General features: G+C 40.8%; 2 long non-coding RNA genes across 3 annotated transcripts in view; one reads left to right on the forward strand and one right to left on the reverse strand.

Moving 5' to 3' along the window:
* LOC104121513 (uncharacterized) overlaps window positions 1-24565 on the forward strand; it is a 33517-nt gene that overhangs the window by 7469 nt on the left and 1483 nt on the right. The window lies entirely within an intron of this gene.
* On the reverse strand, window positions 138-24351 carry LOC138908892 (uncharacterized). 2 transcript variants are annotated; one of them, XR_011415292.1, is made up of 5 exons: window positions 23219-24351; window positions 20254-20320; window positions 19153-19761; window positions 1347-1414; window positions 138-361 (listed from the first exon to the last, which is right to left on the reverse strand). It is a non-coding gene; the product is annotated as an uncharacterized lncRNA (long non-coding RNA). The 2 variants fall into 2 exon arrangements; XR_011415291.1 differs by lacking the exons at window positions 138-361; window positions 1347-1414; window positions 19153-19761 and having other exon boundaries at window positions 20027-20320.

Genomic DNA, 24565 nt, shown 5'->3' on the forward strand with positions numbered 1-24565 from the left:
TGCAGTGAGCGATCAATAAAGCTCTTTGTCACGACCCAAAATCTCACCTGTCGTGATGGCGCCTATCTCAATACTAGGCAAGCCGACAATCTCAATAAACTCCCATATCTTTTATGTTTAAAAATAAAATGATTAAATTCAGCGGAAGAAAATTCATAAATACATATATAAACACTCCCAAAATCCGGTGTCACTGAAAAATCTGGAAATTATGGTCCATAATAGTCTGAGACCAAATACTGTAAATAAAGAGATAGGGAAGGAGAGACAAGGTCTGCGAAACACGGCAGCTACCTCTGAATCTCTGAAAAATCAACTGTGCGAGAGAATCAACACCCGCTATGTCCGGGAACACCTGGATCTGCACACAAAGTGCAGGGTGTAGTATGAGTACAACCAACTCAGTAAGTAACAATAATAAATAAAGAACTGAAAGTAGTGACGAGCTTCTCAGCTAAATCCAAATACAGTACTTTCCAATATAAAAGAGTAGGCATGCTCGCAAGTTCAACATTTAAGATTTCACTGAAATTTCATATCGAGTTTGACCGAAATTGAAAATAATATTTTTCCAAAATCTTCAAAATAGTGATATATGACAGCTGAAATGCAGCAAATAATGAAATCAATGCATCCTCTCAGAGTAACAGTCACTCAGTCCTCCCATTCACTCCAACCTCACAGTCACTCTTTTCTTACAGTCACTCTTTCCTCACAGTCACTTATCACTCGGCACTCGGCACTCACACTCAGTAGGTACCTGCTCTCACTGGGGGTGTGTACAGACTCTGGAGGGGCTCCTTCAGCCCAAGCGCTATATCAAGCCAATCATGGCATAAATCAATAAACATGTTGCGGCGTGCAGTCCGATCTATAAATATCCTCACAATTAGGCCCTCGGCCTCACTCATTCATCAACCTCTCCAGTCTCTGGGGCTCTCAGAAATCATGATAAGCAGCCCAAAAATAGTGATATGATGCATCAATAATAATTAAGAGAGACTGAGGTATGATATAAAATGAATAAACATGACTGAGTGAAAAATTACAATTTGAACATATTATTCAACCACAAAAATGACCCCAATGGGTACCAACAATAACAGCATATGCCTAAGCATGATTTTTAATACGAGTCTCAACTCAATTTTCTCTAGCACGTAGAGAATATACGAATATCAACAGATTATTCAACTATACAGTCCCATGGAATTTGACCAAATCACAATTCCTACAGTGCATGCCCACACGGCATCACCTAGCATGTGCGTCACCTCAAAACCAATCACATAACACATAATCCGGGGTTTCATACCCTCAGGACCAAATTTAGAACTGTTACTTACCTCAAACCGTGTAATTCTTTATTCCGCTATGTCCTTGCCCCGCGAGTTGGTCTCCGAAAGCCTCGTATCTAGCAACAATTAATTTTATTCAGTCAATGCCAATTATTGTAATTAATTTCATAAGAAAATATTAATTTTTTAATAAAAATCCGAAATTAATTCAAAACTCGCCCGTGGGGCTCGAGTATCATAACCCCACAAAATTTACAAAACATGAACGCTCATCCAACCACGAGTCCAGCCATAAAAATTTCACCAAATTTCGACATCAACTCGACCCTCAAATCTTCAATTAAAGTCTTTGAAGATTTCTACCATTTTCAACCCAATCTTTACCCATTTGAACTCAATAATCTTTCCATAAACCTTATTGGTATGTGTATATATAAATAACACTCTAAAACTCAAGAATCATACTTTTAATTACCCATCTTTACTCCAAACCCGAAATTGAAGAATTGGAGAAAGAAATTCGTACCTCTTTAAAGCCCTAGCAAGATCCTTGTGAAATCTTCAAACCTTGAACAAGAATTGATGGATAAATGACTAAGTCTTCACTTTCTCTCTCTAAAATGCTCTCACCTCTCTCTAAAATGTCAGATTTTGGCTAAAAAATGAGCTTCAAGGGCTATAAATTGAAGTTGGGTCGGGCTATAAATCGAAGTTATACGATCGCATATGCGATCGCATAACAGTTATGCGGTCCGCATACCGGCCACATAATTTAGCCTCCAAAACTGGGCGTGATTGACCCGGCATGCGGTTATTATGCGGCCCGCATACCTATTCTGCAGTCGCATAATGCACCGCAAAACAGGTCTGCGGTCACATAGTGCACTGCAGATTTTCCTCAAATCTTGACCCTCTCCTAATCCACTCTGCGACCGAAAAATAACCCTTTTTCCGGGAAAAATTTTCCTTTACACATCGGTGCATTATTCAACCCAAAAATGGCAACCTTAACTTCTACAATCTTTGTACTAATTGATCTACCTCGGCACCATAAAACCTTAATTTCCTTAGCAAAATTTCTTCTGGGTCGTTGCACATAAGTCAATATCCGGTCAACCGTTTCAACTTAAATTCTAAAACTTGGAACTAAGTGTTCCAAATCATTCCAAAACCTAACCGGACCCGAACCAATTACCCCGGCAAGCCAAATAATAACCGTAAATCACAATTTGAGTAGTAAATTACATTCTCCCCCTCTTAAACAAACGTTCATCCTCGAACGGCTTAGAATCATTCCTGGAGTCTCAAATAGGTGTGGATATTTGCTCTGCTTCTCCTGCTCAATCTCCCAAGTAGCTTCTCCGATAGGCTGGCCTCTCCACTACGCCTTCACTGAAGCTATGTTCTTTGATCTCAACTTTCGAACCTGCCGGTCTAACATGACCACCAGCTCCAAATCATAAGTCAAATTACTGCCCAGTTGCACTGTACTAAAATCCAAAATATGAGACGGATCCCTGACATACTTTTAGAGCATGGATACATGGAACACTGGATGAACACCTGATAGACTGGGAGGCAAAGAAAGTTCATAAGCCACTTCTCCAATTTTCTTAAGTAACTCAAAAGGCCCAATATACCGAGGGCTCAACTTGCCCTTCTTCCCGAACCTCAACACACCCTTCATTGGTTAAAGTTTGAGCATAACCTTCTCCCCGAACATGTAAGCAACATCACGGACCTTTCTATCGGCATAACTCTTCTGTCTAGACTGCGCCGTGCGAAGCCTCTCCTGAATCACTTTAACCTTCTCCAAAGCATCCTGAACCAAGTCAGTACCCAATAGCCTACCCTCACCCGGCTAAAACTAACCAACCGGAGATCGACACTGTCTCCCATATAATGCCTCATACGGAGCCATTTGTATACTCGACTGGTAGTTGTTATTGTAAGCAAACTCCGCAAGTGGCAGAAATATATCCCAAGAACCTCCAAAATCAATGACACAAGCACGTAGCATATCCTCCAATATCTGAATAGTGCGCTCGGACTGCCCGTCTAATGAGGGTGAAATGTTGTACTCAACTGAACCTGTGTGCCCAATTATCGTTGCACTGCTCTCCAAAACTGTGATGTAAATTGCGTGCCCCGATATGAAATGATGGACACCGGCATACCGTGTAGGCGAACAATCTCGCGAATATAAATCTCAGCCAACCGCTCCGAAGAATAATTAGTACCAACTAGAATAAAATGCGCGAATTTGATCAACCGATCTACACGATCACCCAAGACGCATCAAACTTCTTCAATGTCCGTGGAAGCCCAACTACGAAGTTCATGGTAATACGCTCTCATTTACACTCTGGAATTTCAAGTCTTTGAAGCAATCCTCCCAGTCTCTGATGCTTGTACTTTACCTGTTGACAATTTAAACACCGAGCTACAAACCCAACTATATCTTTCTTTATTTGCCTCCATTAATAGTGCTTCCTCAAATCCTGATACATCTTTGCGTCACCTGGATGAATGGAGTACCGCAAACTGTGAGCTTCCTGGAGAATCAATTCACGCAAACCATCTACATTAGGCACACATAGCCTTCCATGCATCCGTAATACACCGTCATCCCCAATAGTGACCTCATTAGCATCACCGTGCTGAATCATGTCTTAAGGACAAACAGATGAGGATCATCAAACTGGCGCTCCCTAATGCGATCATATAAAGAAGACCGAGAAATCACACAAGCCAAAACTCGAATCGGCTTCGAAACATCCAATCTAACAAACTGGTTAGCCAAGGCATGAATATCCAAGGCTAAAAGCCTCTCTGCTACCGGTAAATATGCTAAGCTGCCCAAACTCTCCGCTTTACGACTCAAGGCATCGGCCACCACATTGGCCTTTCCGAAATGATAGAGAATTGTGATATCATAATCCTTAAGCAACTCCAACCACCTTCGCTGCCGCAAATTAAGATCTTTCTGTTTAAACAAATGCTGTAGACTCCGATGATCAGTGTAAATCTCACAATGGACCCCATACAAATAATGCCGCCAAATTTTCAAGGCATGAACAATAGCTGCTAACTCAAGGTCGTGGACCGGATAATTCTTCTCATGTACCTTTAACTGTCTGGACGCATAGGCAATCACCCTACCGTCTTGCATAAGCACTGCGCCAAGACTAATATGCGACGCATCACAATAAATAGTATAAGACCCTGAACCCGTAGGCAACATCAATACTGGAGTCGTAGTCAAAGTTGTCTTGAGCTTCTGAAAGCTCCCTTCACATTCATCCGACCACCTGAACATAGCACCTTTCTGGGTCAATTTAGTCATAGAAGATGCAATAGACGAGAAACCCTCCATGAAATGACGATAATAACCGGCCAAGCCGAGATAACTCCGAATCTCAGTAACTGAAGATGGCCTGGGCCAACTATGAACTGCCTCTATTTTCTTTGGATCCACCTTAATCCCTTCACTGGACACTATGTGTCCCAAAAATGCCACCGAACTAAGCCAGAACTCTTAGAGAATTTGGCATAAAGTTTCTTCTCTCTCAGTCTCTATAGTACAATATTCAAGTGTCGTGCATGCTCCTCCTGGCTACGTGAGTACACCAGGATATCATCAATAAATACTACGACAAATGAGTCAATATATGGTTGGAATACACTATTCATCAAGTGCATGAATGCTGCTAGGGTATTTATTAGCCCAAAAGACATCACAAGAAATTCATAGTGACCATAACGAGTCCTAAATGTCGTCTTTAGAATATCCGAATCCCGAATTTTTTGCTGGTGGTACCCAGATCTCAAATCAATTTTGGAGAATACCCCCGCTCCCTGAAGTTGGTCAAATAAATCATCAATACGCGGCAAAGGATACTTATTCTTGATTGTCACTTTGTTCAACTTCCTGTAATCGATACACATCCACATAGTACCATCTTTATTTTTCACAAATAGAACCGGTGCACCCAAAGGCGACACACTAGGCCTAATAAACCCCTTATCAAGAAGTTCCTGAAGTTTCTCTTTCAATTCCTTTAACTCAGCTGGTGCCATACGATACGGGGGAATAGAAATGGGCTGAGTGCCCTACACCAAGTCAATACCGAAATCAATATCCCTATCAGGCGGCATACCCGGCAGGTCTGCAGGAAATACATCAGGAAATTCTCTCACTACCGGTACTGAATCAATAGTAGGAGTATGTGCATCAACATCTCTCACAAAAGCCAAATATGACAAATATCCCTTCCCAACCATATGTTGGGCTTTCAAATAAGAAATTACCCTACTAGGAACATAATCTAGAGAACCTCTCCATTCAACCTTTGGCAACCCCGGTATTGTCAACGTCATAGTTTTTTTCGTGACAGTCCAGAATAGCATGACACGGAGACAATCAATCCATACCCAGAATTACATTGAAATCAACCATATTGAGCAATAACAGATCAACTCTAGTCTCCAGTCCCCCAATAGTTACCACACATGATCGATACACACGGTTCACAATAATAGTATCGCCCACCGGCGTAGATACACGAGCAGGTGAAACTAAGGACTCACAGGACATATCCAGATAATGAGTAAAGTATGATGACACATACGAATAAGTAGAACCAGGGTCAAATAATATAGAAGCCTCACTATGGCACACTGAGACAATACATGTGATCACTGCATCTGAGGAAACAGCATCTGGCCTGGCAGGAAAAGCATAGAATCGGGCCTGACCGCCACCTGATCGGCCTCCCTCTCTTGGGCGACCCCTAGCTGACTGACCCCCACCCCGAGTTGGCTGGGCGGGTGGTGAAGTAACTGGTGCTGAAGTCGTAGTCTGACTCCTCTGCTGCACTGGACCTCCCGAGTGACGAGGAAACTGTCTCCACATATGCCCAAGTTCCCCGCACCCAAAGCAGCTCCCCGGTATTGATGGTGGTATAGACTGAATCGGGCCCTAAGAATCAGGATAACTACTAGAAGCACCCGGTGCAAATTAACCCTGAACTGAAGAGGCACGAGACGAACGCTGGGCTGGAAGGGCACTGAGGGATGGCTGACCCTAATGAGAATTGTATGAACCATGGCTAGATGATGCACCATGGTGAACTGGATGACCCGTCTAAGTGTATCTATAAGGACGACCCCTACCGCAGTAAAACTGACCCTCTGAAGGAACACCGCTAAAATCACCTGGTCTACGAGGCCTCTTGGCCTCCCTCACTCCACGTACGTGGCTACGAACCATCTCTATCTGTCGAGCAATGTCAACTACCTCATCAAACGTAGCACCCGGTACTCTCTCCCGATTCATAAATAATTGCAATTGATATGTAAGGCCATCAATGAACCTCCTAATCCTCTCCCTATCAGTGGGAACCAACCAAATTGTGTGATGATCCAACTTAAAAAATCTCATCTCGTACTGTGTCACACACATGCCATCCTGATTTAACTGCTCAAACTTTCTGCGCAGCTCCTCTCTGCGAGACTGCGGCACGAACTTCTCCAAAAAGAGAACGGAGAATTCCTGCCATATAAGTGGTACTGCACCAACTAGCATGCACCTCTCATAAGCCTCACACCATCTGAAGGCAGCCCCAGAAAACTGAAATGTAGCGAACGAGACACCACAGGTCTCCAGAATACCCGCTGTCCGTAGCATCCGTTGGCACTGTAACGACCCGGCCGGTCTTTTTGAGTATTACAACCCCATTTTTCCATTTACTTCTCAAATTGTACTTTAAAGTTGTTGTGTGAATTTCCGGGGTAATTGGTTCGGGTCCAGTGAGGTTTTGGAAGGAATTGGAATACTTAGTTTCAAGGTTTAAAGCTTAAGTTAAAATAGTGATCGGATACAGACTTATGTGTAAATTACCTCGGATTCAAATTTTGATGATTCCAATAGCTCCGTATGGTGATTTTGGACTTAGGAGCGTGTCCAGAAAATTATTTGGAGGTCCGTAGTGGAATTTGGCTTGAATTGCCGAAAATTGAATTTTTGGGAAGTTTGACCGGGGGTTTGACTTTTTGATATCAGGGTCACGATTCCGGAAATTTGAATAGGTCTTTAATGTGAAATGTGACTTTTGTGCAAAATTTGAGGTCAATCGGACGTGATTTGATAGGTTTCGGCGTCGTTTGTAGAATTTAAAATTTTGAAATTTATAAGGCTTGAATCCGTGTGAAGTTCATATTTTTGAGGTTGTTAGGTATGATTTGAGGCCTCGAGTAGGTCTGTGTTATGTTATGGAACTTGTTGGTATGTTCGGACGGGGACCCAAGTGCCTCGGATAAGTTTCGGATGGTTAACGGATTGATTTTTGAATTTGGAAGAGTGCTGGAACTGAAGCCTTCTGGTGTAATCGCACCTGCGGAAAAGTAGTCGCAGGTGCGACCTCGCAAGTGCGAGTAGGGGTACACTGAAGCGAGGTGCATAGATGCGGAAGATGCTTCGCAGGTGCGGAATCGCTCCTGCACGAGAAAGAGCGCAGATGCGGGCAGAGGGTTGTGAGGCATTGGTCGCAGGTGCGAGGGAACATTCTGCACATGCGTGAGCGCAAATGCGGACAGATGCGCGCAGAAGCGAAAACTGGGCAGACGAGTGGAGTCCGCAAATGCGACATTTTGCTCGCACAAGCAGATGCGCAGGTGCACAAATCTTGTCTGCGGATGCGGAAATCGCTGGGGCAGAACCTTAAATTCAAGGGTTCGACTTTTTCACCCATTTTCTTTTTCGGATTTTGGAGTTCGGGTTGGGCGATTTTGGAGAGGAAATTTTTTACACAACTTGGGGTAAGTTTTCTTAACTCCCTTGTGATTATATTCCATGAATTAATCTTCATTTTTGGTGTAAGATTATTGAATCTTCAAGAGAAATAGAAGAAAATTTCTATAATGTCACAAAATGACTTTTTCAAGTTTGAATACCGATTTGGAGTCGGATTTAAGTGAAATTAGTATGGTTGAACTTATAATTGGACGGGTTATCGTATTTTGTGAGTTTTGTCGAATTTCGAGATATGGGCCCCACGGGTGATTTTTGGGGCGTAATTTCGGATTTTATGGAAAATATTATCATTTTGATATGGAATTATTTCTTATAAATTATGTTGACTGAGTCAAATTATTGTGACTAGATTCGAGCCGTTTGGAAGTTGATACGGGCAGAATGGAATTTCTAGAGCAGTGCTTAGCTTGCTCGACATTGGATTTGGCTTGTTCGAGGTAAGTAACTCTTCTAATCTTGGAGTTGAGGGTATGAACCCTGAATATATGTATTTTGTGAATTGTTGGGAGGTGACGCACATGCTAGGTGACGGGCATGTGGGCGTGCTCTATAGAAATTATGACATAATTGTTTCTGGGGAATTTTATAGTTAAATAATTTTGGCATTTTCCATGCGGTTTTATGTGTTAAAGAAATTCAGATGAAAAGCATATTAAAAATCATGTTGAGACTATGTGCCAGTATTATTGGGACTCACAGAGGTCACATTACTGTGAATTATTGTGTTAAATTAAAAATTCATACTCACTCATATTCATTTCATTGCATATCATATTTCAGTCTCTATTGTTATTTATTGATACATCATATCATCATTTTTAGGCTTTTTTTTATGACATTGTGAGCCCGAGAGACTGGAGAGATTGATGACTGAGTGAGGCCTAGGGCCTGATTGTGAGGATGAGTGTGGATCGGGGTTGCCCGCCTGCATCATGCTTTATTATTATAGAACGTGAGTTGTTCGTGCTGCACGTGAGTTGTCCGTGTAGATTATAGCTTTATGGCTGAAGGAGCCCATCCGGAGTCTGTACACACCCCCAGTGAGCGCAGGTACCTAGTTAGTGCGAGTACCGAGGGCGAGTGCCGAGTGTCGAGTGCTGAGTGACTAGGAGGCATGAGTGATTGTGAGGTATGCCCGAGTGGCAAGAGTGATTGTGAGGTATGCCCGAGTGGCAAGAGTGATTGTGAGATATGCCCGAGTGGCACGAGTGACTGTGAGGTTTGCCCGAGGGGATGTATATGAGTGATGTTCTGCCCGAAGGGCTGTTTATGATTTTTTTTCACTGAGTTGCATCGCATTGGAATGCACACATGACATACAAGCATAGAGATGTATATTTCCTCATGCTGTACAACATCACATCATTCATGATTTCTCACACATTTTGACAGATGGGCATAGTGATGCATTTGTTTTACACGGGTTATCCTGAAGGAAAATGAAATACCCTATTTATTATTGAAAAGATTTTTGGAGAAATTTATTGTTTTCCAACTATTCATATTATTGGCAACTTCGGGAAACGATTTGGATTTTCAGTGATGTATTTGAAAGATAAAACTACTATTTTTTTTTAAATCATGATTTGGCTGAGTATTTTATCCCTGAGTTACTTTTGGTATTATTTGCTTTATGTTATTATGGATTGTTGTGGACTATTGATTTTGGACCCGACCTTGGTGGAATCTCGTCACTACTTTCAACCTACGACTAGGTTTGTTACTTACTCAATACACGGGGTCAGTTGTACTGATACTATACTTTTGCACATTGCGTGCAGATGTTGGCTGTTGTTGTTGTTGTGCTCGATGGTTACGGGATTTGAAGATGTACCTGCGTTCCTGTTGTAGCTGCCTCTTGTTCAGGGTAGCCTTAGATTTATAAAAGCTCTATTTATGTATTATTCAAACAGACTATGTATTTATTTCATTTCCGCTTTGTATACTCTATTGTTAGAAGCTCATGATTTGTACTACCAGTTTTTAGGGATTGTATAAGATCAGGATCTTTATTCACTTAAATTGCTTTAATAATTATTATTGAAATTGGTTTTTTGGTAATTGGCTTACCTAACAGGATGGGTTAGGTGTCATCACGACTAGTTGGATTTTGGGTCGTGACAAGGTGGTATCAGAGCTCTAGGTTCATAGGTTCTACAAGTCATGAGAAAGTGTCTAGTAGAGTCTTGCGGATTGGTATGATGACGTCCATACTTATCTTCGAAAGGCTACAGGGCACTTAGGATATATACTTCCCATCTTTCTTTCCTTATGGTGTGAGAATGATTCAACTTGAGACAAAAAATCTTTGAATTCCTTCCACGTATTCGTATGCGCACATGAGCGCTCAGTATCAGTTGTGTATCGCCGGCTTGTGATTCAATGAACGATGTTGGAGATGTGTATTCTGTGTTCTGGTGATGGGCCAATCTGGAGGACTTGAGGCCAGATTTAGACCACAGCTTAGGTTCGGTAGCTTTAGTTGTGTGAACTTATACATTTGGACTCATATGTCCAGTAGTGTCCCTATGAGTGGAATTTGTGGCTTGATGAACGGTTGAATAGCTATATGATGAGCATGATGTGACTACAGAATGTGTCCAGATGAGTTTGTTGGGATGTTAAAAGGACTATTGGGTGCTTAATTTCTGTCTAGATGTGACTTATAGTCTCGGGTTATGAGTATGTTGAAGGATCTTTCACGTTGTTAAATTGTGGGATAAATTAAATTCTCATTTCTTGTTAATGAGTTTGGACTCAGAAAGATTAAGTGATTGCATAGTAATTGTGGTTGCGAAAGGGTATAACAAGATGCCAATTTGAGGCTGAGCAGGTGGGTTATCTCCTGCATAGTAATCTACGTAGGTGTGTTCCTTATAATGTTGAGTGGAGAGTTTCTTTTCTACCAGCTGAGGGTATGTGTTCAGATTTGAATTTGAAACTGGTTGAGAAAGTTGAATTGACTGTCAAGAGAAATAAACGCATGCTTAGCAGATGATTGAGGTATTTTATGGTTGGTGTTGCATGAGCTTGAGAAAACTTTTTGTTGAACTCAATGTAGTATCATGGCAGTAATATGGTATGGGTGTTGTGATTAGTCTCGGGTTATTTGGATTGTGAAGAATCTTTCACGTTGTTAAATTGTGGGATAAATTAAATTCTCATTTCTTGTTAATGAGTTTGGACTCAGAAAGATTAAGTGATTGCATAGTAATTGTGGTTGCGAAAGGGTATAACAAGATGCCAATTTGAGGCTGAGCAGGTGGGTTATCTCCTGCATAGTAATCTACGTAGGTGTGTTCCTTATAATGTTGAGTGGAGAGTTTCTTTTCTACCAACTGAGGGTATGTGTTCAGATTTGAATTTGAAACTGGTTGAGAAAGTTGAATTGACTGTCAAGAGAAATAAACGCATGCTTAGCGGATGATTGAGGTATTTTATGGTTGGTGTTGCATGAGCTTGAGAAAACTTTTCGTTGAACTCAATGTAGTATCATGGCAGTAATACGGTATGGGTGTTGTGATTAGTCTCGGGTTATTTGGATTGTGAAGGATCTTTCACGTTGTTAAATTGTGGGACAAATTAAATTCTCATTTCTTGTTAATGAGTTTGGACTCAGAAAGATTAAGTGATTGCATAGTAATTATGGTTGCGAAAGGGTATAACAAGATGCCAATTTGAGGCTGAGCAGGGGGGTTATCTCCTGCAGAGTAATCTACGTAGGTGTGTTCCTTATAATGTTGAGTGGAGAGTTTCTTTTCTACCAGCTGAGGGTATGTGTTTAGATTTGAATTTGAAACTGGTTGAGAAAGTTGAATTGACTGTCAAGAGAAATAAACGCATGCTTAGCGAATGATTGAGGTATTTTATGGTTGGTGTTGCATGAGCTTGAGAAAACTTTTTGTTGAACTCAAATTAGTATCATGGCAGTAATACGGTATGGGTGTTGTGATTTATTGAATGAAATGATCTATAGCTTTGAGCCAAGTGGGGGAGCCTGCTGCAGATGGCTTAATTTCATGGTTATATAGTAAATTTTAATTTTGGTCTGAGGCATACTTGTGGGTTAGCTATGACTTGCAGAAGTTGAGATCGAGGATGACTCGAATAAGGAAATTCCTGGTTAAGGATTATATTGCACGTATGAGTAAATGAAATTCGCGCGATGAGTGAGTTGTTATTAGTGAATGATGTAGTGCGCAGGAGTATGAATTTGATATGTGATGTTAAAGTAGAGTTACTTCTTTGAGTGTTGTGGTGCTAATGGGGCACATGTCTTTTGGCCCATTTGGGCGGTACAATTAAATTTGAGCAAAGTGGGTGACTCCCGAGAAAAGTTTAGTGGGTTTGAGAATTATATATAGCAATTGAGAATGTTTCCGGACTTGTGTATGGATAAAATATGAGATTTGCGTTTGATGGTGCCTGGACTTGCCAAAATTCTATATGACTATGGATTTTACATTTTTGTATAAGGAAGGTAAGAAGAACAATTTAAAATTCACATAATGTATTCTCAGAGTGAGTGTTATAGTTGTGGTATTTTTTTAAGGTGCTTAAGAAGAATACAGTTGATTATGGGCCGTAGGGCATTGTGGTTCTATGCTAAGGTTTGTAGGGTAAGTTGTGGTTAAAGATCATGGTATTTTAGCAAGAAGAAGTATCAATCTGAAGACAAATTCGGAAGGGACTCAGAGAAAATAGGACAACTGGGTAGTAGGTTGGATCAGTATGGTAACAGATAAGATCGATTCTTTGGATGCATATGATGTGGGGGGTTTTCTACAGGTGCTTTGTGGCAATACACCTAGACTTGGCGACCTGCGTGGCTTGGTCGAGTTAGACGAATTTAGTTTTAAGGGCTTGATTATGTGCAAATAGATTCCAAAGTATTCTTGATGGTTTCTATCGGTGTGGAGAACGTGTTGTGTATTGTGATTTCCTCCTGAAAATAAGCAAGAGAAAGGTTTCTAACTAAAATGGTATGTAAATTATTGGTGACTCAAAGTTGATAATAAGATTCTTGTGTTTTTCACATGATGGCAAGATAGATGTTATGTGTTGTACGAAAGCTAGATTTTCATGTACAAGGTGGCAGTACAATCTTGAAAAAAGGTAAAGAATGTTGGACAACATGGACGGTTTCAAATAACTAGATGAATACTATTACTACTTGGTGTTGTATGAGAAATCGGCGGACTTCAGAAGGCGCATTGTATTTTGACTTACGGATGTATAAATTAGTATTGCGGTACTCACATGGTTGATAGACTGTTGATATTCAAATTTTGTCAAGTGGTACGGAAGAACTTTTAAAGTATTTCTCGTGGGATGATCGTGCATGAGAGAAGTGTTAGGAATTCGGGTGGTGGAGATGGAATCAAATATGGTGATTCGCGTGTTCTATGGATTTGGAGATTGTGAGTTCCCAGGAGCAGATAGTTTCATGGTTGTGGACTGTGAAGTTGTGGCCGGAGCTAGCCAGATGATGAAATGTGTTATGATTCAGTCATTATGGATTTTTGGAGGGATTTTTATCTATTTGTGGGTAACCCGAGTTGATTTGGGTGTCCATAGGTAGGCCCAATTAAGATGTGCATTCTACACCGAGTCGGAATGGTTGGCTCCATACTGCTATTATTGAGGGATGTGTCATTCGATTGATGTTGAACTTATTTGTGTTCTCAAATGATCTGTGAGTTACTCCTTTATGCTACGAGGAGTTGTGATTCATTGGTTATGTGCACAGATGGTGCGGTTCTATTGAGCTTTATAGCGGAATTTGAGTGTGATGAGTACTTGGGTATTGCATGATGGATAGCGTAGTGGTTATGTCCTTTCAGGTTTTGTGTGGTATTTTTGTCATTTACCTCTCCGTCGTTATTAATTTGGAGCAGGGTGGCTCGGAGTATATAACATGAACCTCGTGTAAGAATCGGGTGATGGTTCTACGGTGTATGATGGATTTTCAGCATTTCGTTGTGGAGGTACTTGTTAATCTGGCAGGGCAGTTCTCTTATTTGAGTTATTTTCCATGACTGGGTACATTTGAATTGTTGGGTATTGGTGCACGGATGGCACGAGTTGTGGCTCTGAGTTGTATTGGTGAGTCATGTCTATGGAACAGTTGTGTTTAGTAATATAAGGTCATTGGACCTAGAATGGGTACTATCAGGTTTGATTTTGGTATATTCGGGAGTATAATATTGAAAGTCGGCTCAGAAAAGGATTATGGTTCTGGTTGGGGCGAGAGGGCTCCGTGACTTGTTGATCTGGTAAGTGGTCATGAAATTTTGCGTGTTTCTTTTATTATCAACATTGTACAAGGGTTTTGGGATGAGGTTTGGTTCGATATGGGTTTAATACTAGTATGCAGTTGGTTTTGGAGTAGTCACTGCGATCAAGAATGGTGTTACGAGCATGCAAGTTGTGTAACATGTTGGTTAATTATATCTGTGGTTATAGTTATAGCTCGATGCAACTTGTTCGGACTTATGCGGTGTGTAAATGTAAGATTTGTGTCTTGAAAGAAATTTTAAAGGTTGGAAATTAAATTTCAAGGTTTATGGGCTAAGGTTAAATTAATAATTTTCAGTCGCATTGTGTAGTCAAGCCTATATGGGATATGGTGATGTGGGTTCACACCCGGGTACATGTGTGGTAAGATGGAACAGTGATTTGATGGCTTGGAAATAACTCTTGGCACGTTCGAGGACGAACGTATGTTTAAGAGGGGGAGAATGTAACGACCCGGACGGCCATTTTGAGTATTACAACCCCGGTTCCCCATTTACTTCTCAAATTGTACTTTATAGTTATTGTGTGAATTGCCGGGGTAATTGTTTCGGGTCCAGTGAGGTTTTGGAAGGAATTGGAACACTTAGTTCCAAGGTTTAAAGCTTAAGTTAAAATAGTGAGCGGATGCAGACTTATGTGTAAACGACCTCGGATTCGAATTTTGATGATTCCAATAGCTCCGTATGGTGATTTTGGACTTAGCAGCGTGTCCAGAAAATTATTTGGAGGTCCGTAGTGAAATTTGGCTTGAATTGCTGAAAGTTGAATTTTTGGGAAGTTTGACCGGGGGTTTGACTTTTTGATATCGGGGTCGGAATCCGATTCCGGAAATTTGAATAGGTGTGTAATGTGAAATGTGACTTGTGTGCAACATTTGAGCTCAATCGAACGTGATTTTGATAAGTTTCAGCGTCGTTTGTAGAATTTGAAAATTTAAAAATTTATTAGGCTTGAATCCGTGTGTAGTTTGTATTTTTGAGGTTGTTAGGTATGATTTAAGGCCTCGAGTAGGTCCATGTTATGTTATGAAACTTGTTGGTATGTTCGGACGGGGACCCGAGGGCCTCGGGTGAGTTTCAGATAGTTAACGGATTGATTTTTGAATTTGGAAGACTGCTTGAATTGCTGAAAGTTGAATTTTTGGGAAGTTTGACCGGGGGTTTGACTTTTTGATATCGGGGTCGGAATCCGATTCCGAAAATTTGAATAGGTCTGTAATGTGAAATGTGAAATGTGACTTGTGTGCAGCATTTGAGCTCAATCGAACGTGATTTGATAGGTTTCAGCGTTGTTTGTAGAATTGGAAAATTTGAAAATTTATTAGGCTTGAATCCTTGTGTAGTTTGTATTTTTGAGGTTGTTAGGTATGATTTAAGGCCTCGAGTAGGTCCGTGTTATGTTATGAAACTTGTTGGTATGTTCGGACGGGGACCCGAGGGCCTCGGGTGAGTTTCGGATGGTTAACAGATTGATTTTTGAATTTGGAAGACTGCTTGAATTGCTGAAAGTTGAATTTTTGGGAAGTTTGACCGGGGGTTTGACTTTTTGATATCGGGGTCGGAATCTGATTCCGGAAATTTGAATAGGTCTGTAATGTGAAATGTGACTTGTGTGCAACATTTGAGGTCAATTGAACGTGATTTGATAGGTTTCAGCGTCATTTGTATAATTTGAAAATTTAAAAATTTATTAGGCTTGAATTCGTGTGTAGTTCGTATTTTTGAGGTTGTTAGGTATGATTTAAGGCCTCGAGTAGGTCCGTGTTATGTTATGGAACTTGTTGGTATGTTCGGACGGGGACCCGAGGGCCTCGGGTGAGTTTCGGATGGTTAACGGATTGATTTTTGAATTTGGAAGACTGCTTGAATTGCTGAAAGTTGAATTTTTGGGAAGTTTGACCGGGGGTTTGACTTTTTGATATCGGGGTCGGAATCCGATTCTGAAAATTTGAATAGGTCTGTAATGTGAAATGTGACTTGTGTGCAACATTTGAGGTCAATCGAACGTGATTTGATAGGTTTCAGCGTCATTTGTAGAATTTGAAAATTTGAAAATTTATTAAGCTTGAATCCGTGTGTAGTTCGTATTTTTGAGGTTGTTAGGTATGATTTAAGGCCTCGAGTAGGTCCGTGTTATGTTATGGAACTTGTTGGTATGTTCGGACGGGGACCCGAGGGCCTCGGGTGAGTTTCGGAGGGTTAACGGATTGATTTTTGAATTTGGAAGACTGCTGGAACTGAAGCTTTCTGGTGTAATCGCACATGCAGAAAAGTAGTCACAGGTGCAAGCAGGGGTGCGTTGAAGCGAGGTGCGCAGGTGCGAAAGATGCTTCGCAAGTGCGGAATTGCACCTGCGCTAGAAGGAGCGCAGATGCGGGCAGAGGACTGTGAGGCATTGGTCGTAGGTGCGAGGGACAATTCCGCACCTGCGTGAGCGCAGATGAGGACGGATGCGCGCAGAAATGGAAACTGGGCAGGCGAGTGGAGTCCGCAAATGCGACATTTTGCTCGCACAAGCGGATGCGTAGGTGCGCAAATCTTGTCCGCAGATGCGGAAATCACTGGGGCAGAACCTTAAATTCAAGGGTTCGACATTTTCGCCTATTTGTTTTTCGTATTTTGGAGCTCGGGTTGGGCGATTTTGGAGAGGAAATTTTTCACACAACTTGGGGTAAGTATTCTTAACTCCCTTGTGATTATATTCCATGAAATAATCTTCATTTTTGGTGTAAGATTATTGAATCTTCAAGAGAAATAGAAGGAAATTTCTATAATGTCACAAAATGACTTTTTCAAGTTTGAATACCGATTTGGAGTCGGATTTGAATGAAATTAGTATGGTTGAACTTGTAATTGGATGGGTTGTCGTGTTTTGTGTGTTTCGTCGAATTTCGAGACGTGGGCGCCACAAGTAATATTTGGAGCGTAATTTCGAATTTTATGGAAAATATTAGCATTTTGATATGAAATTAATTCTTATAAATTGTGTGGACTGAGTCAAATTATTGTGACTAGATTCGAGCCATTTGGAAGTTGATACACGCAGAATGGAATTTCTGGAGCATTACTTAGCTTGCTCGACATTGGATTTGGCTTGTTCGTGGTAAGTAACTCTTCTAATCTTGGGGTTGAAGGTATGAACCTTGAATATATGTATTTTGTGAATTGTTGGGAGGTGACGCACATGCTAGGTGACAGGCGTGTGGGCGTGCACTATAGAAATTGTGACATAATTATTTATGTGGAATTTTATAGTTAAATAATCTTGGCATTTTCCATGCGGTTTTATGTGTTAAAGAAATTGAGATGAAAAGCATATTAAAAATCATGTTGAGGTTATGTGCCAGTATTATTAGGACCCACAGAGGTCATATTGCTTTGAATTATTGTGTTAAATTGAAAATTCGTACTCAAACATATTCATTTCATTGCATATACTATCTCAGTCCGTGTTGTTATTTATTGATACATCATACCATTATTTTTGGGCTATTTTTTATGACATTGTGAGCCCGAGAGACTGGTGAGATTAATGAGTGAGTGAGGCCGAGGGCCTGATTTTGAGGATGAGTGTGGATCGGGGCTGCCCGCCTGCAGCATACTTTATTATTATAGCACGTGAGTTGTCCATGCAGCACGTGAGTTGTCCGTGCAGATTATATCGCTTGGGCTGAAGGAGCCCCTCCGGAGTTTGTACACACCCCCAGTAAGCACAGGTACCTACTGAGTGCGAGTGCCGAGTGCTGAGTGACTTGGAGGCATGAGTGATTGTGAGGTATGCCCGAGTGGCAAGAGTGATTGTGAGGTATGTCCGAGTGGCAAGAGTGATTGTGAGGTATGCCCGAGTGGCACGAGTGACTGTGAGGTATGCCCGAGTGGCACGAGTGACTGTGAGGTTTGCCCGAGGGGCTGTATATGAATGATGTTCTGCCCGAGGGGGTGTTTATGATTTGCTTTACTGAGTTGCATCACATTGGCATGAACACATGACATACAAGCATAGAGATGTATATTTCCTCATGCTGTACAATATCACATCATTCATGGTTTCTCACACATTTTGACAGATGGGCATAATGATGCTTTTGTTTTACACGGGTTATCCGGAAGGAAAATGAAACATCCTATTTATTATTGAAAAGATTTTTGGAGAAATTTATTGTTTTCAAACTATTCATTTTATTGGCAACTTCGGCAAACGATTTGGGTTTTCAGTGATGTATTTGAAAAAAAGAACTACTATTTTATTAAAATCATGATTTGGATGAGTATTTTATCCCTGAGTTACTTCTGGTATTATTTGCTTTATGTTATTATGGATTGTTGTGGACTATTGGTTTTGGACCCGACCTTGGTGGAAGCTCGTCATTACTTTCAACCTACGACTAGGTTTGTTACTTACTCAGTACATGGGGTCGGTTGTACTGATACTACACTTCTGCACATTGCGTGCAGATGTTGGCTGCTGTTGTTGCTGTGCTCGATGGTTGTGGGATTTGAAGATGTACCTGCATTCCTGTTGTAGCTGCCTCTTGTTCAGGGTAGCCTTAGATTTATAAAAGCTCTGTTTATGTATTATTCAAACAGACTATGTATTTATTTCATTTCCGCTTTGTATACTCTATTCTTAGAAGCCCATGATTTGTACTACCAGTTCTTGGGGATTGTATAAGATCATGATATTTATTCACTTAAATTGCTTTAATAATTATTATTGAAATTGGTTTGTTGGTAATTCGCTTACCTAATGGGATGGGTTAGGTGCCATCATGACTAGTTGGATTTTGGGTTGTGACAGGCACTTATCCAAAAATTCACGAGCATCCTCTGGCTTAGCACCGCTAAATGATGGAGGTCAAAGCCTCCCAAACCTCTCAAGTCTCCTCTTCTCATCTTCTGCCATAATAGGAAATACCTGGGCCTGAGCAGCTGTAGCCGGCTGGGCTGGTAGTGCCCCCGGTATCTGAAGTTCCTGCACTACCTAGTCTGGAGTACGGGCAACAGGGGTATGAGTACCTCCCCCGGCCTGAGAAGTGGCAGGTGCGGCCTGAGCCGAAACCACCTGAGCAAGACCAGTGCAAGCTGTCAATATCTGGGCCAAAGTCTCCTGATGGCCTGGAATCTCAATGGGCACAGCTGGTGCCTGAGTGGGTCCCGCCAGCTCAACTACATTTGGAATCTGCTCCTGAGGTGGAGCAATTGGTGGTGCTACAGGTGCTGCTCCAACTGCTATACGAGTGAGACCTCGATCTCTACATCGGCCCCGGCCTTTACCACGGCCCCGACCTCTCGCGGCCCTAACTGGTGGCACTGGTGGCTGATCGTCTGATCCGGTAGTACGTGTTCTCACCATCTGTGAGAGAATAGAATAACAAAATTTTAGTTTTCTAGAATCAACAAGTTCGCACGATAGATTACAAGAAAGTGAAATTTTCCTAAAGGTTTGGCAGCCTCTCGAAGAAAGGTATAGACTTCTCTGTACCGATCCGCAAGACTCTACTAAACCTGCTCATGACTCGTGAGACCTATGTAACGTAGGCTTTGATACCAACTTGTCACGACCCAAAATCTCACCTGTCGTGATGGCGTCTATTTCAATACTAGGCAAGCCGACAATCTCAATAAACTCCCATATCTTTTATGTTTAAAAACAAAATGATTAAATTCAGCGAAAGAAAATTCATAAATACATATATAAACACTCCCAAAATCCGGTGTCACTGAGTACATAAGCATCTAATATGAATACAAATCTAGAAAATATGGTCCATAATAGTCTGAGACCAAATACTGTAAATAAGGAAATAGGGAAGGAGAGACAAGGTTTGCGAAACACGGCAGCTACCTCTAAATCTCTAAAAAATCAACTGTGCGAGAGAATCAACACACGCTATGTTCGGGAACACCTGGATCTGCACACGAAGTGTACGGTGTAGTATGAGTACAACCAACTCAGTAAGTAACAATAATAAATAAAGAACTAAAAGTAGTGACGAGCTTCTCAGCTAAGTCCAAATACAGTACTTTCCAATATAAAAGAGTAGGCATGCTCGTAGGTTCAACATTTAAGATTTCACTGAAATTTCATATCGAGTTTGACCGAAACTGAAAATAATATTTTTCCAAAATCTTCAAAATAGTGATATATGACAGCTGAAGTGCAGCAAATAATGAAATCAATGCATCCTTTCAGAGTAACAGTCACTCAGTCCTCCCATTCACTTCAACCTCACAGTCACTCTTTCCTCACGGTCACTCATTCCTCACAGTCACTCATCACTCGGCATTCGGCACTCGCACTCAGTAGGTACCTGCTCTCACTAGGGGTGTATACAGACTCCGGAGGTGCTTCTTCAGCCCAAGCTCTATATCAAGCCAATCATGGCATAAATCAATAAACACGCTGCGGCGTGCAGCCTGATCCATAAATATCCTCACAATTAGGCCCTCGGCCTTACTCAGTCATCAACCTCTCCAGTCTCTCGATCTCTCAGAAATCATGATAAGCAGCCTAAAAATGAATGTATGATATAATGGGCATGCAGCCCTAGATATGATGTATCAATAATAATTAAGAGACTGAGGTATGATATAAAATGAATAAACATGACTGGGTGAAAAATTACAATTTGAACATATTATTCAACTACAAAAATAACCCCAATGGGTACCAAAAATAACAACATATGGCTAAGCATGATTTTTAATACGAGTCTCAGCTCAATTTTCTCTAACACGCAGCGAATGTACGAATATCAATAGATTATTCAACTATACAGTCCCATGAAATTTGATCAAATCACAATTCCTACGGTGTACGCCCACACGCCGTCACCTAGCATGTGCCTCACCTCAAAACCAATCACATAACATATAATCCGGGGTTTCATACCCTCAGGACCAAATTTAGAACTGTTACTTACCTCAAACCGTGTAATTTTTTATTCCGTTATGTCCTTGCCCCGAGAATTGGTATCCGAAAGCCTCGTATCTAACCACAATTAATTTGATTCAGTCAATACCAATTATTGTAATTAATTCCATTAGGAAATACTAATTTTCCAATAAAAATTCGAAATTCACTCAAAAATCGCCCGTGGGGCCCATGTATCGGAACCCGACAAAATTTACAAAACATGAACGCACATCCAACCACGAGTCCAACCATATAAATTTCACCAAATTCCGACATCAACTCGACCCTCAAATCTTCAATTAAAGTCTTTGAAGATTTCTACCATTTTCAACCCAATCTTTACCCATTTGAACTTAATAATCTTTCCATAAACCTTATTGGTATGTATATGTATAAATAATACTCTAACACTCAAGAATCATACTTTTAATTACCGATCTTTACTTTAGACCCGAAATTGAAGAATTGAGAAAAGCAATTCTTACCTCTTTGAAACCCTAACAAGATCCTTATGAAATCTTCAAACCTTGAACAAGAATTGATGGATAAATGACTAAGTCTTCACTTTCTCTCTCTAAAATGCTCTCACCTCTCTCTAAAATGTCAGATTTTGGCTCAAAAAATGAGCTTCAAGGGCTATAAATCAAAGTTGGGTCGGGTCAAAAATTAAAAAGAATGGAAGCTCCGACGCAGTTATACGATCGCATATGCGATCGCATAACAGGTATGCGGTCCGCATACCTGCCGCATAATTTGGCCTCTAAAACTGGGCGTGACTAACCCGGTCTGCGGTCATTATGCGGCCCACATACCTGTTCTGCGGTCGCATAATGCACCGCAAAACAGGTCTGCAGTCGCATAGTGCACTGTAGATTTTCCTCAAATCTTTCCCCTCTCCTGATCCACTCTGCGACCATTATGCGGTCTGCAGAGTGATTCTGCGACCACATAGTGGTCGCAGAAATGACCTTTTTTTCCGGCAAAATGTTTTCTTTACACATCAGTGCATTGTTCAACCCAAAAAGTCCGAGCCTTAATTTCTGTAATCTTTGTACTAATTGATCTACCTCGGTATCACAAAACCTTAATTTCCTTAGCAAAATTTCTCTGGGGTCGTTACACATAAGTCAACATCCGGTCAACCGTTTCAACTTAAATTCTAAACCTTGGAACTAAGTGTTCCAAATCATTCCAAAACCTCACCGGACCCGAACCAATTATCCTGGCAAGCCAAATAACAACCGTAAATCACAATTTGAGTAGTAAATGGAGGAACAAGATTGTAATAGTTTAAACGACCGGCCGGGTCGTTATACTCTTATCTCCAACTGGAAAGTTGCTTATAATCCGCTACAAGGTACACCTCTGCTCTGGTTTACTTTCATCTCTAATTTTCTAGCCATGTAAAGCATAATCTAATAGGCCGGTTCATAATTGCATGTATCGATCCAAATAAGTAAGACAAAGAAAGCAAAAGAGAGTGGAAATACGGAAAAGCCATCACAGAAGTATATACAAGTAGTTACAGAGGATGATTTTGAGTTCTGGTTTATGGGATTCCTTAATAATCAAAAGACTCTGAGATATCTGCAGCAGGCAATTTCAAGTTCTTCGAGCAAGCTAAGAAGATAGCTTTTTCTCCTTTTCTTTTTTCATTTGTTTCCAAATTCGCCCATTCATCAATGCAAAATGTTGATGCAACATGAATTTACAGATCTGTTCAAAGTTGTGACTAGCTCCATTTCTCAAAGAAGGTTTTAGGTTTGTAGGCTTTGATCCTGGGGAGTTAATACTGATGAACATATTTATTGTAAAACTAATGTAAACAAAAGGCTAATATTTTGGATATGTTATTATAAAAGGAATAGGTTAAATCAAGTTAAATACGACTTACCTAGAAATGAAGAAGAAGCTGGGAATGATTTCATCTTCTTGGATCGAGTTTGAGGTGTGGGAGTTGAGAAAAGTTATAAATCATTGTAGTTGCACATCTGAATAGCTTTGTTGTGATCGCAGGCCTTCTGCAGGGACCGCAGGGATCGCAGCACTGAAGATTTGGGAGCACTGGAAGAAAACCGCGATCGTTGTCCTCGGCCTACCTTTGCAATTTATGAAGATGAGCTCAATACCTCAACAGCTACATAGAGTGGCGATTGCAGCAACCGGGCTCACTATCATTATTTTTGAGCTTGGGCTTACTGCCTCCCAGACCTTGCCTTGCTGCAATCGCGAGTCGTGTTGTGATGCAACTTCCTTTGTTACTATGCAGAAATCACTAATGTTGTGATCGCGACTCCCATATTGCGATCATAGCACCAGTTCATTTTGAGCAGCGTTGCCCTTTTCTCACCCACACTTCATTTTGATCCCCATAGCGAGCCAGCGAACAACCTTAAGGAAAAACTTATAGCCACGTTTTAAACACTCACACCATCCAACTAACTCAATTTAGGCCCAAGCATGCATCCAACATCTCAAATGCCTCCTACTTAGGCAGATACAATTTTCAACAAATACAATCAACACTTAGTATTCTACACATCATAGGCACTAATTGAACACACATAAAAAAATAAAAAAGAAACAAGTTCATTACAATAGTAACATCCTGATGAAGTCATAATAGTTAGGAAGCAACATCAATCAAATCAAATTATCAGATTTGTTAGGATCGGGAACTTGGGTAGTACAAAATTTAGCCAAACAATGTTATAATGACAATAACAAAGACAATGCAAGTTAATAACAATGACAATTAAAGCATAAAAAGAAGACACTAATTTAACGTGGTTCGGTTAGTGTGACATACGTGCACAAGCGGAGAGGACCAAATTCACTATAGTAACAAGAGTACAAAAGAGCGTACAAAATTAGAGTAAATACTCTAATTAATCCCAAATACCCCCGAGAGAATAACCTCACAAAATCACTCCAAATAAAGGGGATCACACAAGTGTTTTCCAACACTCAACTCTCTTACAAAATACTCTCAATTACTAAAGGAGGAGAAGAAACAAGAAATGAAGACTCAAGTCTTGTTGGTGTGTTTAAAATGAACTAATGGTCTTTCCTTTTATAGGCAAAAAAGCTTTGGCCTCTTTGTTGTAAAAGAAAAGATACAACTTGTGCAAATGATATCCACCACACAATGCAATATTTTTGGGTCCCAAAGAATATTGCCAACAAAGTCGACTTTGCAAATAGGCTTATGCTTATGTTTTGAAAATAGGCTTATGCTTAT

Source organism: Nicotiana tomentosiformis, chromosome 4 (assembly GCF_000390325.3).
Source record: "Nicotiana tomentosiformis chromosome 4, ASM39032v3, whole genome shotgun sequence".
Taxonomy (NCBI): domain Eukaryota; kingdom Viridiplantae; phylum Streptophyta; class Magnoliopsida; order Solanales; family Solanaceae; genus Nicotiana; species Nicotiana tomentosiformis.